Raw genomic sequence first — 18,103 nt, forward strand, 5'->3', positions numbered from 1 at the left:
TTGAACAGGTTGAAATGGAGCACTGAATTGCTCTAGCATGAAAGGAGTCACCACCAGTGGCACATTGTCATGCTTTTTCTTGTTTACCAGTCGGGTCTGGATCTTGGCACAAGTCCTCTGAATAGGAACAACAGGAGAATCGATGTACATGTTCCTATCAGCATCATTCATTTTATCATTCATAAATAAAATCAGAAACCTTGGATAGAAGCATTCAACTTTCTCATTCTGATGAATTGATCTCTGTGTAACAGACCCCATCTTTCTTATAATCTCCCTCAGCAATATCTTCCCAAAGTTGATTCGACGGTTATAAGCTATGCTGAATCCAAAGATTTGCAGCATCGAAGATATATTCCCAAAATTCTTTCGATTAGTGGGAGCAAACACCTTTGCAAGGGTGTCAAAGAACACATCCCATTCAGCCTTCAGATTTCCCTTTGACATCTTAGGGAGAAAAATCTGAGCTTGATAGTTAATATCTTGAAAGAATTGTCTGAGTTCATCATCTGAGGGATCTTGTTCAAAATTGTCCCTTGGAAATCCTAGGATCCTGTTCACATCATCGACAGTGATGACAATCCTTTTCCTGTTAGGTAGATCCCCTATAATCTTGTAGTTCTCCAGGGTCGTAGAATTGACAGCATTTGAGTAGAAGTCAAAAAGAGGTTGCACTTTAATCGGAATATCTGCTGTAAGTGCAGTACTGACTAGACTCTGTCTCGAAAGAAATCTGACCCAAGTCTGGAATCTATCTGAGCAGTCATCGGGGTTAAGGCTGGCACAGTAGTTAGTCTCAGCAATCACAAACTCTCCGGCCATTTTTAATAATTAAAAATTGAATTAAGCGAGAATTTTTCAAATAAAATGTGAATTCTCAAATGTCTCGCAAATTTCAACTAATAATTAAAATTTGATTAATTAATTAATAATTCGAAATATTAGAATAATATCGAATTAAAAGTTAATTAATTTAAATGGCTCCAATCAATCCAAACACGCCCTTAGATTTAAATCCCCAAATAACCAATTATAAGCTAGCCAAACGAGTCCTTAAATCCAATTACCCCCAAAACACTCCAATCAAGAACCCTAAAATCTTAATATTCAAAATCAAACAATCGGTACTAATTTGAGCCAACGATCTTCACAACAGCAACCCAGACGAAGTACAAATCCAATTCTAGGTCAAACCACGAGCATAAACACCACCAGTTGGGTCGATTTCTCACAAAAATCGGGCAGAGGGTCGGTATAAAAACTCGAAATAATCGAAACCCAGCAAGCAACAAAGGCCTGAAATACGATCACAGCAAGTTTTTGTGGTACAAACTTGAAAACCGAGCAGAAATTGAGTGTGTGTAAACTCGATCGTGTGTGTATGTGCTCAGTGTAGAAGATGAAGCTACGGGCAAGACAAATGAGATTGTCTTGATCAATTGTCTGAGTGAGATATATACGCATAAGGCAGGTGAGTCTCGGTAAGACAATTTGAAATTGTCTTGCCGAGACTTGCGAAGGAAGGGTAGAAGGAAAAACCAGTAAGACAAATGAATGGTCTTACCGATATACACGTAGGAACATATCAGACTCGGTAAGACAAATGAATTGTCTTGCCGAGCTTCTTAACGGATTCTTCCAGGTAAGACAAAGTGATTGTCTTACCGAACCGAAAACAAAAAAATTAATATATATATATGATTTTTGATTAACTTTTAAAAGATGAAACATTTTGCAAATAAAATCAAAAATCTATAATAAAAAGACATATTAAATTACACAAATATTTTGTAAATTTCAACTTTAATTAAATATAAATATTTATGAATTTAACATTAATTCAATAAAATGAATTAACTTAAACTCAAATATTTATGCTTAATTAATTTTGAAAAATATAAAATAATTAAAAATAATTGTCTAAATGCCTAGAGAATATTACAGGGGAGTACGAGAGCACTTAGAAAATTACAGATTTAATGTACAAGCATGCATAATTACTCAGAATATTATCAGATAATATACAAAATATCATATAAAATCTAATAATAAAGATATAATTACACAGAAAATAAAAAAATATATAAAAACATATAATGCATATGAAAAATATATACAAGAGAACTATGTCATATTTAACATCCCTAATTCACAAACCAGCTTAGAGAAAGTGGATTCATCCAGTGGTTTAGTGAAGATGTCAGCAATTTGCTCAGTCGTGGGTACAAAATGTAACACCACTGTACCATTCATGACATGTTCTCGTATGAAATGATACCTGATATCAATGTGCTTGGTTCTTGAATGTTGAACCGGATTGTTGGAAATGGCTATGGCACTTGTATTATCACAAAATATAGGAATTTTGTTTACTACAACACCATAATCATTCAGTTGATTCTTGATCCACAAGATCTGAGCACAGCAGCTTCCAGCAGCTATATACTCAGCTTCAGCAGTAGAAGTAGACACGGAGTGCTGCTTCTTGCTATACCAGGAAACCAACCGACGTCCTAGAAATTGACAGCTTCCAGACGTACTCTTCCTATCAATCCTGCATCCTGCATAATCAGAATCTGTATAGCCGGTTAAGTCAAAACCAGTATTCTTAGGGTACCAAATACCTAATCCAGGTGTACCCTTAAGATATCTAAAGATTCTTTTGACGGCTATAAGATGTGATTCCTTAGGATCAGCTTGGAACCTAGCACACAGACATGTTGCAAACATGATATCTGGTCTACTTGCAGTGAGATAAAGTAAAGAGCCAATCATACCTCGATAGCTTGTGATATCAACTTTCTTACCAGATTTATCCTGGTCAAGCTTTGTGGCAGTGGCCATGGGTGTCTTTGCCGGTGAAGAGTCTTCTAGATTGTACTTTCGAAGAAGATCTTTGACATATTTAGATTGGCAAATGAATATTCCATCTTCCTTTTGGCTTACTTGAAGACCAAGGAAGTAAGACAGCTCACCCATCATACTCATCTCATAGTTACTCTGCATCAACTTAGCAAATCTCTTGCACAAGTTATCGTTAGTAGAACCAAATATAATATCATCAACATATATATGTACAAATATCATATCCTTATCATGCAATTTGTAAAAGAGAGTTTTGTCTATGACACCTCTAGTAAAATTGTTTTCAATTAAAAACTCAGAGAGAGTGTCATACCATGTCCTTGGTGACTGCTTGAGTCCATAGACAGCTTTGAATAGGAAGTATACAAAATCAGCAAACTCTGGATTTTCAAAGCCAAGGGGCTGTTCCAGATATACTTCTTCTTCCAGCTTTCCATTCAGAAATGCACTTTTCACATCCATTTGATAAACCTTGAAGTTGGAGTGTGCAGCAAATGCAAGAAATATTCTGATGGCTTCAAGACGAGCAACTGGAGCATAGGTTTCATCATAATCAATTCCTTCTTCTTGTGAATAACCTTTTGCAACCAGTCTGGCTTTGTTCCTCACAACAATGCCATCACCATCTAACTTGTTACGGAAGACCCATCTAGCTCCAATGGTAGATTTTCCATTTGGTCTTGGAACCAGGGCCCAGACTTCTTGTCTCTCAAATTGATTGAGTTCTTCTTGCATGGCAAGAACCCAATCAGGATCAGCAAGTGCTTCTTCTATTTTCTTTGGTTCTAGTTGAGATAGAAACCCAGAGAATAGGCATTCATTTGTCGTAGCACTTCTAGTCTTGACACCACCATCAGGATCACCAATAATTAAATCAAAGGGATGATCTCTGCTCCAAATCCTTTCCCTTGGAAGATGTGTCCTTGATGATTCAGCAGTATTATCATTGAGCTGAAATGTGTGACTAGTTGATCCATCAGCTCCCCCTGAGTTGTTGCCAGGTTGACTTGATGATCCACCACTAGCATCAGTGGAATCTCCAGCATTATTGCCATTTCCTCCACCATTGCCTGGATCATTATCATTGTTGTCATCTCCTGTTGCAACCTCAGGTGGTAAATCATCATCTGAATCAGAGTCTGGATAGTTGTCAAACTTCAGAGACTCAGATGGATCAGCAGATTGTAGACTTGGAAGTTTAGTGTCATCAAATGTAACATTGACACTAACTTTCACTGACAGAGTGTCAATCACAAAAACTCTATAAGCAATTTTGGTATAACCAACAAAGATTGCTTCATATGCCTTTGGCTCAAACTTACTTAAGTTCTCTTCACCATCTTTAAGAACAAAGCACTTGGCTCCAAAGACATGAAGATGTTTGACATATGGTTTCTTGTTGTTATACAGATGAAAGGGAGTTTTCATGTGATCCTTATTGATCAAGGTTCTGTTCTGGGTGTAGCAGGCAGTGCTTACAGCTTCAGCCCAAAAGTACAGAGGAAGCTTTGCTTCAGCAATCATTGTTCTAGCAGCTTCAATCAGTGTACGATTCTTTCTTTCGACGACTCCATTCTGTTGAGGAGTTCTTGGTGCTGAGTACTGTCTGTTAATTCCCCTGTCAGAGTAAAAGTTGATTAAGGTTTGATTCTTGAACTCAGTTCGATTATCTGATCTTATAGCTTTTACAGGAACACCTTTTTCCAACTCAACCAACTTGATATGATCAATTACTGTCAGGGGAGTTTCATCCTTGGAAGCTAGGAAGTAAACCCAAGTAAACTTTGAGAAGTCATCCACAATGACCAAAGCATATCTTCCTCCATCAATTGAAGCAATATTCACTGGGCCAAATAAATCCATGTGCAACAGGTGCAATGGTTCAGTGATACTATTGATGGTCTTGCTTTTGTGAGATGCTCTCTTTGCTTTTCCTTTCTGACAAGCTTCACAGAGATCATCAGATGTAAATTCCAGGGAAGGCAAACCTCTCACCAAATCTCTCTTGACCAGAGAGTTTATAGTTTTGAAATTGAGGTGTGAGAGTTTCTTATGCCATAACTGACTATCTTCAGAAGATGCTTTTGCATAGAAACAGTGATATTCATTTCCTGGTCCAGTAGATAGATCAGCTACAAATATGTTGCCTTTCCTGATGCCACATAGTGAAGGACGTTTATCCTTTGTATGTTTGATTATACATATTTCCTTTTCAAAGTGAACATAATAACCCTTGTCACAAAACTGGCTGACAGTAAGGAGATTATGTTGTAGTCCTTCAACTAGTGCAATTTCTTCTATGATGATCCTTCCAACTTTATACTTGCCATATCCAACAGTACGACCCTTGCTATTATCAGCAAAAGTTACTGTAGGTCCAGTTGCCTCTCTAACTTATGTCAGCAGGGATCTATTGCCAGTCATGTGCCTTGACGCTCCACTGTCAAGCACCCAAACAACTCGAACAACTCCACTGGCACCCTGCAAAAGACAACTTGATTAAACATTCTTTGGGACCCACACTTGATTGGGTCCAGTGATGAGTGCATATTTTTATATATTTTAAATGCCTAATTATTGCTTGTTCTCACTTATTTATTTGTTTATATGTCTTTTTTTAGGAAAAATTGCAAAAGCTTGAAGAAATAAAAGAATAAAGCAAAAAGAAGAAAAAGATGGAAGAAAAGGATCATAGGGGAATATTCTCAAGGAAGCATCTAGATGGGACACCTACCCCCCCTCTACCCTAATTTCCCCCTATAAATACTCATCTTCCCATCATGTTTTAACTACCTAGGATTTTCTCTTTTTAGTAGCCTCCTTTTTCTAGTCTAGATCTAGTTTTAATTTGTATGCTCTCTCCTCCTTTTGTAAACACCTTTTAATATTTTAATGCAAGATTTCATATTTGTTCTTACATTCTTGTTCTTTATGCTTTCTTTGGCTATGAAATCTTCCTCTAACTACAAAAGAATTCAAAGTTGTTTGTAGATTGGAAGGAGCCATTAATTAGTTGTAGCCTTTTTTATATTTAGATTTAATTTTTGGAAGAAGCTAAAACTCTAGCACAAAAGATGATTTGTGTTGGGGTTTAGACTTAAGAAATTCCAATATCATTCTGTTTTACTTTTATAAAATGCAAAATAGTAGTTTAATAAATATAATATTAGTGTTAAAGAGCTTTATTACAGCCCCCTGCCTAGTTTTATTAAAATAAACTACCTACTGTACTGTTATCTAAAAGCAAAAAAACCCTTTCCCCTGTTTCTTTTACCTGATTTCTTTACTCTGTTTTTTTTACCCCTGCTGCTCTCCTCTTTCAAATCGCGAGTTGTCGAGTCATGACTCTGCGTTACCGAGTTCAGTTAATTGATGTGCTGCGTTTTCGTTGCTTGAATCTTGTCTTTGTAGTGTTGAGTTTAGCTGCTGATTTCCTTTCGTTTCCTGCTTATAGTTGAGTTTTTGTTGCTGCGTTTTTGAGGTTGTTTCACCGAGTCGTGTCTATTACTGATTTGCGTGTGTTGGATTTTGTACTCCTGCTGTTTCTGTTGTGTCGAGTCTTGCTATCGAGTCTGCTGCTTTTGTTCGAGTCGTAGTCTTGAGTCTGTTAGTAGTGGCTGCGTTGATTGTTGCTGGGTTTGTAGTTGTTAGAGATTTCGAGTTTTAAGTCCCTGTTTGCTGCGAGATTTCTGTTCTGAGTCGAGTTTCGTCTTTCGTTTTGCTTGAAGTTTCGTAGTTTGTGGTTTAATTTCGCTGCTGTAATGTCGAGTCGTCTTCTTCGTTTTAGTCCTGTTTTCTGTTTGTGGTCGAGTCCTTCGAGTGTAGAAGCTGAGTAGCGAGTATAGTCATAGCTGTTGGGTTTGATTTTGTTGGAGATTGTTTACTGAGTTTTCTGGTTAGTCATGTGCTGAGGTCGTTAGTTTCTAAGTCGAGTCTGGCTACTGAGTTTCTGCTTTGCTATCGCTGAGTTCGCTGTTGTTTCCGAGTCCATTTTCAAGTATGTTTTGCTGCGTTTTCAGCCCCATTTCCGAGTCATCAGCTGAGTCAAGAGTAGTTTTTCCGAGTCTGCGTCTGTGCATTCACCGAGTACTGGGTCTGTAATAGCGTCGCGGGTTTAGTTTTAATTAATCGAGTCTTCCCCTGAGTCGTTTTTGCTGCTTTGTTGATTTATTATTCAGTTTTGCTGCGTTTTTAGTTTAGCTGAGTCACTACGTTGAATCTACAGTTAGGTTGCTTTGCGTCTGTGATTGCTCACCCAGTTGGTGAGTCTCCTTTTGTTTCATTTTTATTTCATTTCCTTTGCCAAATTTATAGTAACAGTAAAGTGATTTGGTTTCCTTTTTAACATATATGGGTTAGTTTAGTTTTTAACAAAGTCATGCCAGAAGTTGTCGTAATTAACTTTATTCTCTAATTTATTTGTGTTAAATAATTTCTTAATCGGTTTCTTGTAACAGTAATTAGATAATTAGATTAAATAAATTGGTGGATTTATTAAGTGATAGTTAATTAGTTTTATTAATCTCTTTTTAGATTTAATTTACAAAACCCTCTCACCTCAAAATATTGTTCTAATTCGCCTAGGTTAGATTTAAAGGTTAGCGAAAAATAATCTTAATCCCTGTGGACGAATCTTAAATATTAAAACGGTGATCGTGCGCTTGCGATTATTTTTAAAAATCTCTTTTCGAGCACATCAAGTTTTTGGCGCCGCTGCCGGGGATTAAAATTAATTTTTCGCTCCTTTATTTTTAATCTTTCGGATTAGCTTGTTTTCTCACTATTTTTTTTGTTCTTTATTTCGAGGAGGAATATTCGGGAATTATGGAGTAAAGTGGACAAATTTTGCTCGGATTTCGAAGCTTGCTTTGGTATCCCGTATCTCTCCACTCTTATTTTTCGTTTTTATTTAGAAAATCACAAAAAAATTGAAAATTGAAAATCACAAAAAAAATTACAAAATTTAAAATCCAAAAATATTAGTTAGAAATACATATGTGTTGCATCATGCATGTTTACACTTAGGGCACATCATTTAGATTTTAATTTTTGTTTTTAAATTTTCGTACCTTAAATTGTGGTGATCGCTGGAGGACCCTAAGGTGCGTTAATTTCTTTCTTCTCTCTAGATTAAAACACGTAGTTTAAGCATCCATAGTTGTTTATCGCTTTAATTATCTCGTTGTTTGGTGCATCATTTTAAATAAATCTTAAGGGCAAAACCCACTCACAAGATAAGGGAAGGGATTTCATCACTCTTTCCTTGGCCCACAACGATTTAATTACTTCATTTTGCATTTCCCTAGCCTTTTAATAAAATTGAATTAGACATTAGCCCCTAGGTTTCGCGCTCAACTAGGAAGGTACCTAAAAGACTAGGTAATCTTTAATTATTCCGACTCTTCGGTGTCTAGGACAAGCGAAAGCTTACCTGGCCGATTAAGGTTTGGTGTCTAAGCGCGGAGATTGGCCTCTTGGCAATGCCTGCTCCAAACTGGCCAGACCGGTCCGAATAATTTTGGATTTATCGAGTTTTTGGTGGTCCTTAACGTTAGGAGCAAGGTCTAGTTCATTTTTATTAGGGAACCCTAGAATTAAGCTTTTCTTTCACTTTTACACCCTTTCTTTTGTTTGTTTTATTATTTTTCGCACTTATTTGCTACGTGTTTACTATCTAGTTTATGTGAACTACTTGGGTTAGGAGCGAATCGTCTAGATTAGTTAGACCGATCATCGAAATTCCTTCTTCGTCCTCTTCGGACTCCGAACCCATAGAAGCTAGCAAACCGATAGTAAACATGGCTTTGTCTCTTAAAGACCGCTGTTACCCGTCCCGTTCCGCTCAACCTTCGTGCATCACCCTTCCTCCCGTTAATGGGAATAATTTCGAAATTAAGGCACATCACATTAGCATGTTGCCTAAATTTTTAGGGAGTGATGGTGAGGATCCATATCTCTTTATTCAAGAATTTGAGGAGGTTTGCGGTTTGCAAAAACTCCAACAATTGAGTGAAGACTCCATTCGGCTTAGACTAATCAACTTTGCTTTAAAAGAAAATGCCAAAAAATGGTTGTATAGTCTACCCGTCAATTCTATTTCCACTTGGGAGGAGTTTGTGGTAATGTTTCTTAAAAAGTATTTTCCAAACCACAAAACGACTCGAATTACAAATGAAATAAATCAATTCCATCAAAGGGAAAATGAGTCTTTTTGGAAATTCTTTGATCGTTTCAAAAATCTTTTATCACAATGCCCCCACCATGGAATAGAGAAATGGAGACTTTGTAAGATTGTGTACGAGGCCTTAGATAGTCAAACAACCGCTTTGTTAGAGTCTATGTGCCAAGGCAAATTCATGGAGAAAGATGAGGATCAAGGGTGGGAATTTTTCGAGGACTTAGCCGAGAAAACAATGTTATGGGAGTCAACTAGGGAACCTAAAAAGTCGATCGAGGCGTCTAGCTCTAGGGGTTTGCACTCGATAGGAAACAATGTGGCAACCGATGCCAAATTAGCAACCCTTACTAAGAGACTCGAGGTTTTAGAGTCTCATAGTGGCCCTTCATCTTTGCCTATGTTCCCGAACTATAATGCTCCCCATCCCGAGATCCAACAATCTCATGATTTTGAGCAAGTGAACGCGATGTTTCAACCTAAGCCTAGAAATGACCCGTTTGCACCAACGTACAACCCCGGGTGGAAGAATCACCCGAATTTCTCGTGGAACCAAGGTCAAAACTTTCAAACTCCACAACCCAATTTCCAAAGGCCCAATCCTAACTCTTTTCCGAATTATCAAAACCCGAGTCAAGCTCCGTTAAATCCTCCCGGTTTTAATGATTCGGATAAGAGACTCAATTCCTTAGAAAAGAGCATAGAGGCCTTAGTGAAATCGCAAACTAACTTGACCCAATCCCAACAAACTTTCATGCAAACTTTAACTCAAGATAGGCAACTTTTGCATTCTAATGTGCAAGCCGTCTCTAAGTTAGAGTCTCAATTGAGTCAATTAGCAAGCACATTATGTGAGCGAGAAAAGAACAAGTTCCCAAGTCAACCGGAGGTGAACCCGAAATTTCCACTTAATCAAAGACCCCCGGATAATGTGCATTCAGTCATTTCTCTTAGGTCGGGTAAACAAGTTGATACCCACGTTGGTAAGAACCTTGGTGAAAAAGGGGATTCGACTTCTAATCCAAGTCCACCCATTACTCCCATTAATCATGACCAACCCGAGAGTTCAAAAGCCCGTGAGGAGTCGAGTGACCCAAACCCGGAACCCGAGTTGCAAAGTGAAGTAGTCTATAAACCGAGAGTCCCTTACCCAGAAAGACTTATTTCGCCTAAGCAATCGGCTCAAACGGAGAAGATTTTGGAAGTGTTTAAGCAAGTCAAGGTCAACATACCCCTTTTAGATGCAATTCAACAAATTCCCTCATATGCTAAGTGTCTTAAGGAGTTATGTACCCATAAGAGAACTAACCATGTTCCTAAGAAAGCTTTCCTTACCTCTCACATTAGTTCGATTCTCTCAAACCAAATTCCCGTGAAATACAAGGACCCCGGTTGTCCTACAATTTCATGTGTCATAGGAGAAACTTTTGTGGATAAGGCATTACTTGATTTAGGGGCTAGTGTTAATCTCCTTCCATATTCTGTCTACCAAGCTTTAGGTTTAGGGGAGCTCCGGCAAACCAATGTCACACTTCAATTAGCCGATCGATCTGTGAAAATTCCTAAGGGAATGATCGAAGATGTGTTAATTAAAGTAGGTGACTTCGTGTTTCCCGTTGATTTCGTCGTCCTAGAGACCGAGCCGGTTAGGAACCCGAAGAATCAAATTCCCATAATCCTAGGACGACCCTTTTTAGCTACATCCAACGCGTTGATTAATTGTAGGAACGGCTTAATGAAGCTAACATTTGGTAATATGACAATCGACCTCAACATTTTTCATGTGGGGAAACAATCCGATGATTTCTATGATCAACCTATGGACGTTAATCTAATTGATGAAATAGTTGATCAAGATCTCATGAATCCTAAAGATGCCCTTGAATTTTGCTTAAAACATTTTGGAGAGGATTGGGATGTTTCCGACTACACACATGAGGTCAACCAAATGTTAGAATCCACCATTCCGACAACAAGTCAAGAGCGTGATGTTGAACCCGAGCATTTGCCTTTACCAAAGAAAACCGTTGAGTCACAACTGCCGGAGTTAGAACTCAAACCTCTTCCCGACACTCTTAAGTATGCTTTTCTAGGCCCTAATGAGTCCTATCCCGTTATCATTGCCTCTAATTTGACTACGTCACAAGAGGAAGAACTTTTAGGAATCCTTAGAAAGCATAAGGGAGCGATAGGGTGGAGCATCTCGGACATTAAAGGAATTAGCCCAGCGATTGTCCAACATAGGATTCATTTGGTAGAAGATGCAAAGCCCGTGAGAGAACCTCAAAGGAGGTTGAATCCTCCCATGATGGAGGTAGTTAAGAAAGAAATTCTTAAGTGCTTAGACAATGGGATCATTTATCCCATTTCCGATAGTAAGTGGGTGAGTCCCGTCCATGTAGTGCCTAAGAAGTCGGGCATTACTTTGGTGACGAATGAGAACAACGAGCAAGTTCCAACCCGTGTCCAATCCGGTTGGAGAATGTGCATAGACTTTAGGAAGCTCAATGCCGTCACTAGGAAAGATCATTTCCCTTTGCCTTTCATCGATCAAATGCTAGAGAGATTAGCGGGTCATGCTTTCTATTGCTTTTTAGATGGTTATTCGGGATATTTTCAAATCCCAATCGCACCCGAAGACCAAGAAAAGACCACTTTCACTTGCCCTTTTGGAACCTTCTCTTATAGACGTCTAGCTTTCAGCCTAACCACGGGCCCGTCCACGTTCCAAAGGTGCATGACTAGCATCTTCTCGGAAATGATAGGTGACTTTCTAGAAGTCTTCATAGATGACTTTTCCATCTTTGGTCCATCTTTTCACCAATGCCTTAACAATCTAGACTTAGTGTTGAAAAGATGTGAGGAAACTGATTTAGTGTTAAATTGGGAGAAATGTCATTTCATGGTTAAGGAAGGAATCGTTTTAGGACACAAAATTTCTGAAAAAGGGATCGAAGTAGACAAGGCTAAGGTTGACTTAATAGCTAATCTCCCTCCTCCCAAGTCCGTTAAGGAAATTCGTTCTTTCCTTGGACATGCGGGATTTTATCGTAGATTCATCCAAGATTTTAGCAAAAAGGCCCGACCTTTGACCAACCTTCTAGCTAAAGATGTCAAATTCGAATTCACAAGCGAGTGTGTTCATTCCTTCAAAGACCTTAAGAGAGAATTGACTTCAGCCCCGATCATGAAGTCTCCCGATTGGAGTCAACGTTTTGAGCTTATGTGTGACGCATCCGATTATGCAATAGGAGCGGTTTTAGGACAACGAATAGATAAGAGGCCTCATGTCATTTACTACGCTAGTAAGACCTTAAATGATGCCCAACTCAATTACTCTACCACCGAAAAGGAACTTCTAGCCGTAGTCTTTGCCTTAGAAAAATTTCGCTCTTATCTTATCGGGTCTAAAATCATTGTTTACACCGACCATGCCGCTCTTAAGTACCTTTTCTCTAAAAAAGACTCAAAAGCCCGCTTAATTAGATGGATTTTGTTGCTCCAAGAGTTTGACTTAGAGATTAGGGATGAGAAAGGTTGTGAGAATGTCGTTGCCGATCACCTCTCTCGATTAGTGGTTGAATCCACTAATGACTTGCCCTTAAGCGAGTCATTTCCCGACGAACACCTTCTCTCAATTTCCACTCTCCCTTGGTTCGCCGACATAGTCAATTACTTAGCAACCGGTGACATTCCCTCGACATGGTCCAAGAATGATAAAGCCAAGTTCTTTTCTCAAGTGAAACACTTCTTTTGGGACGACCCGTATCTCTTTAAACATTGTCCCGATCAAATCATTAGGAGGTGTGTCCCAAATAGTGATTTCATAGCATCCTCTCGTTTTGTCACGATCAAGCATGTGGAGGTCATTTTAGTGCGAAAAAGACCGCCGCTAAAATCCTCCAATGCGGTTTTTATTGGCCTAGTTTGTTTAAGGATGCCGCCGAGTATTGTTCCGCATGTAGTAGGTGTCAACATTTAGGAAGAATCACTAGGAGGAACATGATGCCTATGAGCCCAATCCTTGTTATAGAGCTCTTTGATGTGTGGGGCATAGATTTCATGGGCCCATTCCCTAGTTCATTTGGCCACCTTTACATCCTTCTTGCGGTTGATTACGTTTCCAAGTGGGTAGAAGCCATCCCGACCCGGTCCAATGACAACAAAGTTGTCCTTAGATTCCTTAAAGAGAATATCTTTTCTCGATTTGGTACACCTAGGGCTATCATTAGTGGCCAAGGGACGCATTTTAAGAATCGTCAATTCGAGTCTCTTCTTAAGAAGTACTCCATCACTCATAGGCTTGCTACCCCTTATCATCCTCAAACTAGTGGCCAAGTAGAGGTCTCAAACCGGCAAATTAAGCAAATCTTAGAAAAGACGGTCAACTCGAATAGGAAGGATTGGTCCACCAAGTTAATAGATGCCTTATGGGCCTATCGGACTGCCTTTAAGACCGTCTTAGGAATGTCTCCTTATAGACTCATGTATGGTAAAGCTTGCCATTTGCCGGTAGAGTTAAAGCATAGGGCCATGTGGGCCATTAGAGAATTGAACTTCGACTTACCCACCGCCGGTAGTCATCGGAAGTTGCAATTGACCGAGTTGGACGAACTTAGGAATGATGCCTACGAAAACGCTAAAATTTACAAAGAGAGAACTAAGGCCTTCCATGATAAGACCATTTTGAGAAAATCCTTTTCTCCCGGCCAAAAAGTTCTTCTCTACAACTCTAGGCTTCATTTGTTTCCCGGTAAGTTGCGTTCTAGATGGGACGGTCCTTACATTGTTCAAGTTGTGTTTCCTCATGGTGCTGTTGATATTCAGGATCCTAAAAATGGTAATGTTTTCAAAGTTAATGGTCAACGTCTTAAACCATTTTTAGAATTGCCTGTTGATTCGGAGGAAGTGGTCATCCACCTCATCGACCCTTGATCACGTAAGTTGTTTCGGTAGTTAATAAAAATCCCCTTCATATCCATTTCAGGTATTTTTCTCTTTACTCTCTCATTTCAATTCTCTCTTTTGCATACATTGAGGACAATGCATGATTTAGGTATGGGGAGGGCTTTAGTGTAATTCTTAAATGAAAATCCCAAAAAAATGAAAAATTAGAAAATTCCAAAAATAGAGATACTTTTAGCTAAGTTGTCTTTCCCTCACTCGAACTTTAGGAGTAGTTGGTGTTTAGCATGTTTTCGAAAAGTATATATATATATAGTGTCTTTTAGATAATTTGAATGTAGTTGAGTAAGGTTGTCTTTTTGAAGCTTGTATCGACCGATTTGTACTCGTAATTCCAAGATGGCACACACATTTGCACAAGACCTTTGATGGAGAGATTGTCTAGTGATATTATTCGATACCTGAGAGAGAACCCACATGTTGAAACAATGTCGAATCAAACCTTTGCGAATAAAAAAAAAGAAAAAAAAAGAGATAGAAAAAGAAAAGGAATAACTACTTCAATACCCATTGTTCTTTATAGATAAAATCTTTAGATAAATGGGCAAAAGTAGATTGGCTAGTCTCGTTTTGTGGCCTTTGTTACTCGAGCAATTAAGTCCGTAGGGGGATTTCAAAACCTAGTGCCCTAAGACCGTTTGGTTTGGGAGTCACTGACCTAAAGCTCGCTACATGAGTAACATTGTTTGCCTAAGAAAACGGACAAAATAAAGTCAATGCAAAAAAAAGAAAAAAAAAGAAGAAAAAAAAAAGAGAGGATAAGAGTTTGTGAAGTTTGGCTAGATATTTGTTTCGATAGAGATTGGGTCAGTTCAAAATTGGTTGAAAAAGAGAAAGTATTCTTAGACAATTAGGATCCATCAAAGGCCTTAAATTACTTACACTCCTTGGATTTCTAGTAAATCTTTGTGTCGATTCAAGTAGATTAGAGACAACTGTATCTTGATTATTAGTAGATGAGTCTCTAAGTCGTATTTTCCTTAAAAACGCTTTTTGTTAACACCAACGAAATTAGAGTAGAGTCGAGTAGACACTTGCTAGAATGTCTCGAAGATTTTATGGGTATATCTTCTGTAAACCCTTAGGAGACAAAACTCCTCTTGTAGAGATCGTCTACGAGTTTAACGGGTTGGTGAACCTAAAATCACCCGTCACGCCTACGAAAAGGAGCCTAGGAATCGCATCTAGTTTTCATAGTTTATTTTCTTTTCTTTTGATTTTACTCGAGGACGAGCAAAATATAGGTATGGGGAAGTTTGATGAGTGCATATTTTTATATATTTTAAATGCCTAATTATTGCTTGTTCTCACTTATTTATTTGTTTATATGTCTTTTTTTAGGAAAAATTGCAAAAGCTTGAAGAAATAAAAGAATAAAGCAAAAAGAAGAAAAAGATGGAAGAAAAGGATCATAGGGGAATATTCTCAAGGAAGCATCTAGATGGGACACGTACCCCCCCTCTACCCTAATTCCCCCCTATAAATACTCATCTTCCCATCATGTTTTAACTACCTAGGATTTTCTCTTTTTAGTAGCCTCCTTTTTCTAGTCTAGATCTAGTTTTAATTTGTATGCTCTCTCCTCCTTTTGTAAACACCTTTTAATATTTTAATGCAAGATTTCATATTTGTTCTTACATTCTTGTTCTTTATGCTTTCTTTGGCTATGAAATCTTCCTCTAACTACAAAAGAATTCAAAGTTGTTTGTAGATTGGAAGGAGCCATTAATTAGTTGTAGCCTTTTTTATATTTAGATTTAATTTTTGGAAGAAGCTAAAACTCTAGCACAAAAGATGATTTGTGTTGGGGTTTAGACTTAAGAAATTCCAATATCATTCTGTTTTACTTTTATAAAATGCAAAATAGTAGTTTAATAAATATAATATTAGTGTTAAAGAGCTTTATTACAGCCCCCTGCCTAGTTTTATTAAAATAAACTACCTACTGTACTGTTATCTAAAAGCAAAAAAACCCTTTCCCCTGTTTCTTTTACCTGATTTCTTTACTCTGTTTTTTTACCCCTGCTGCTCTCCTCTTTCAAATCGCGAGTTGTCGAGTCATGACTCTGCGTTACCGAGTTCAGTTAATTGATGTGCTGCGTTTTCGTTGCTTGAATCTTGTCTTTGTAGTGTTGAGTTTAGCTGCTGATTTCCTTTCGTTTCCTGCTTATAGTTGAGTTTTTGTTGCTGCGTTTTTGAGGTTGTTTCACCGAGTCGTGTCTATTACTGATTTGCGTGTGTTGGATTTTGTACTCCTGCTGTTTCTGTTGTGTCGAGTCTTGCTATCGAGTCTGCTGCTTTTGTTCGAGTCGTAGTCTTGAGTCTGTTAGTAGTGGCTGCGTTGATTGTTGCTGGGTTTGTAGTTGTTAGAGATTTCGAGTTTTAAGTCCCTGTTTGCTGCGAGATTTCTGTTCCGAGTCGAGTTTCGTCTTTCGTTTTGCTTGAAGTTTCGTAGTTTGTGGTTTAATTTCGCTGCTGTAATGTCGAGTCGTCTTCTTCGTTTTAGTCCTGTTTTCTGTTTGTGGTCGAGTCCTTCGAGTGTAGAAGCTGAGTAGCGAGTATAGTCATAGCTGTTGGGTTTGATTTTGTTGGAGATTGTTTACTGAGTTTTCTGGTTAGTCATGTGCTGAGGTTGTTAGTTTCTAAGTCGAGTCTGGCTACTGAGTTTCTGCTTTGCTATCGCTGAGTTCGCTGTTGTTTCCGAGTCCATTTTCAAGTCTGTTTTGCTGCGTTTTCAGCCCCATTTCCGAGTCATCAGCTGAGTCAAGAGTAGTTTTTCCGAGTCTGCGTCTGTGCATTCACCGAGTACTGGGTCTGTAATAGAGTCGCGGGTTTAGTTTTAATTAATCGAGTCTTCCCCTGAGTCGTTTTTGCTGCTTTGTTGATTTATTATTCAGTTTTGCTGCGTTTTTAGTTTAGCTGAGTCACTACGTTGAATCTACAGTTAGGTTGCTTTGCGTCTGTGATTGCTCACCCAGTTGGTGAGTCTCCTTTTGTTTCATTTTTATTTCATTTCCTCTGCCAAATTTATAGTAACAGTAAAGTGATTTGGTTTCCTTTTTAACATATATGGGTTAGTTTAGTTTTTAACAAAGTCATGCCAGAAGTTGTCGTAATTAACTTTATTCTCTAATTTATTTGTGTTAAATAATTTCTTAATCGGTTTCTTGTAACAGTAATTAGATAATTAGATTAAATAAATAGGTGGATTTATTAAGTGATAGTTAATTAGTTTTATTAATCTCTTTTTAGATTTAATTTACAAAACCCTCTCACCTCAAAATATTGTTCTAATTCGCCTAGGTTAGATTTAAAGGTTAGCGAAAAATAATCTTAATCCCTGTGGACGAATCTTAAATATTAAAACGGTGATCGTGCGCTTGCGATTATTTTTAAAAATCTCTTTTCGAGCACATCATCCAGCAAACTTAAAGAACTGATTTCTATTAGGTAATACAACAGAGCCTCTTGGACTGATACTTGGTTCAGATTTGACTGAACTTACTTCCTTAACAACAGCTTTATAAACCTTGGTTTTAGGCTTTGGAACATAAGTCTCCTTCCTAACTCGAGGAGGACTAGCAGTCTTTGATCTAGCATGCTTGTTGTTTGTGTGTTGTCTAGGTGATGTGTTTTCATTTTTAGCATGCAAATTTTTAAAATAAGCAGACGTCAAATTGAAAGCACAAGTCATACAATTATCAACACTACAGGATTTATGACATGCATCAAAAGCAGGAACAATAGGAGTATCAGTCATAGTAGCAGGAACATCAATAGATTCTACTCTAACCTTGTTATCAGATTTGAAGTTTTCAGTCGAATGACATCTATTGTTCTTGTTCTTACTATTCACAAAATTATTAGGCTTGTTGAATTTAGTTCTCTCAGAGTTGACACCTAAACCAGCTTTAGGCAACCTAACATTGCCTTTCACTTTGATTGGTTTCAGTGATGTCAGGATCTCATCTCTCTTCTCATTACTCTCTTTCAATTTAAGGTCTTCCTGTTTGAGTTCATATCTAATGACCACAGGAGTCTCTAAAAGAGGTTCACCCTCTGAGGTTTTAAACAAAGGTTTAGGGGAATCTTTCAAAA

The 18,103-nt window shown here is 38.0% G+C and overlaps 1 pseudogene; it reads left to right on the forward strand.

The window, feature by feature from the left end:
- Positions 1-8,777: 8,777 nt before the first annotated feature.
- LOC135147191 (uncharacterized) lies at positions 8,778-13,975 on the forward strand (annotated as a pseudogene).
- Positions 13,976-18,103: the final 4,128 nt, after the last annotated feature.

This window comes from Daucus carota, chromosome 6, assembly GCF_001625215.2.
Source record: "Daucus carota subsp. sativus chromosome 6, DH1 v3.0, whole genome shotgun sequence".
Classification (NCBI taxonomy): Eukaryota; Viridiplantae; Streptophyta; class Magnoliopsida; order Apiales; family Apiaceae; genus Daucus; species Daucus carota.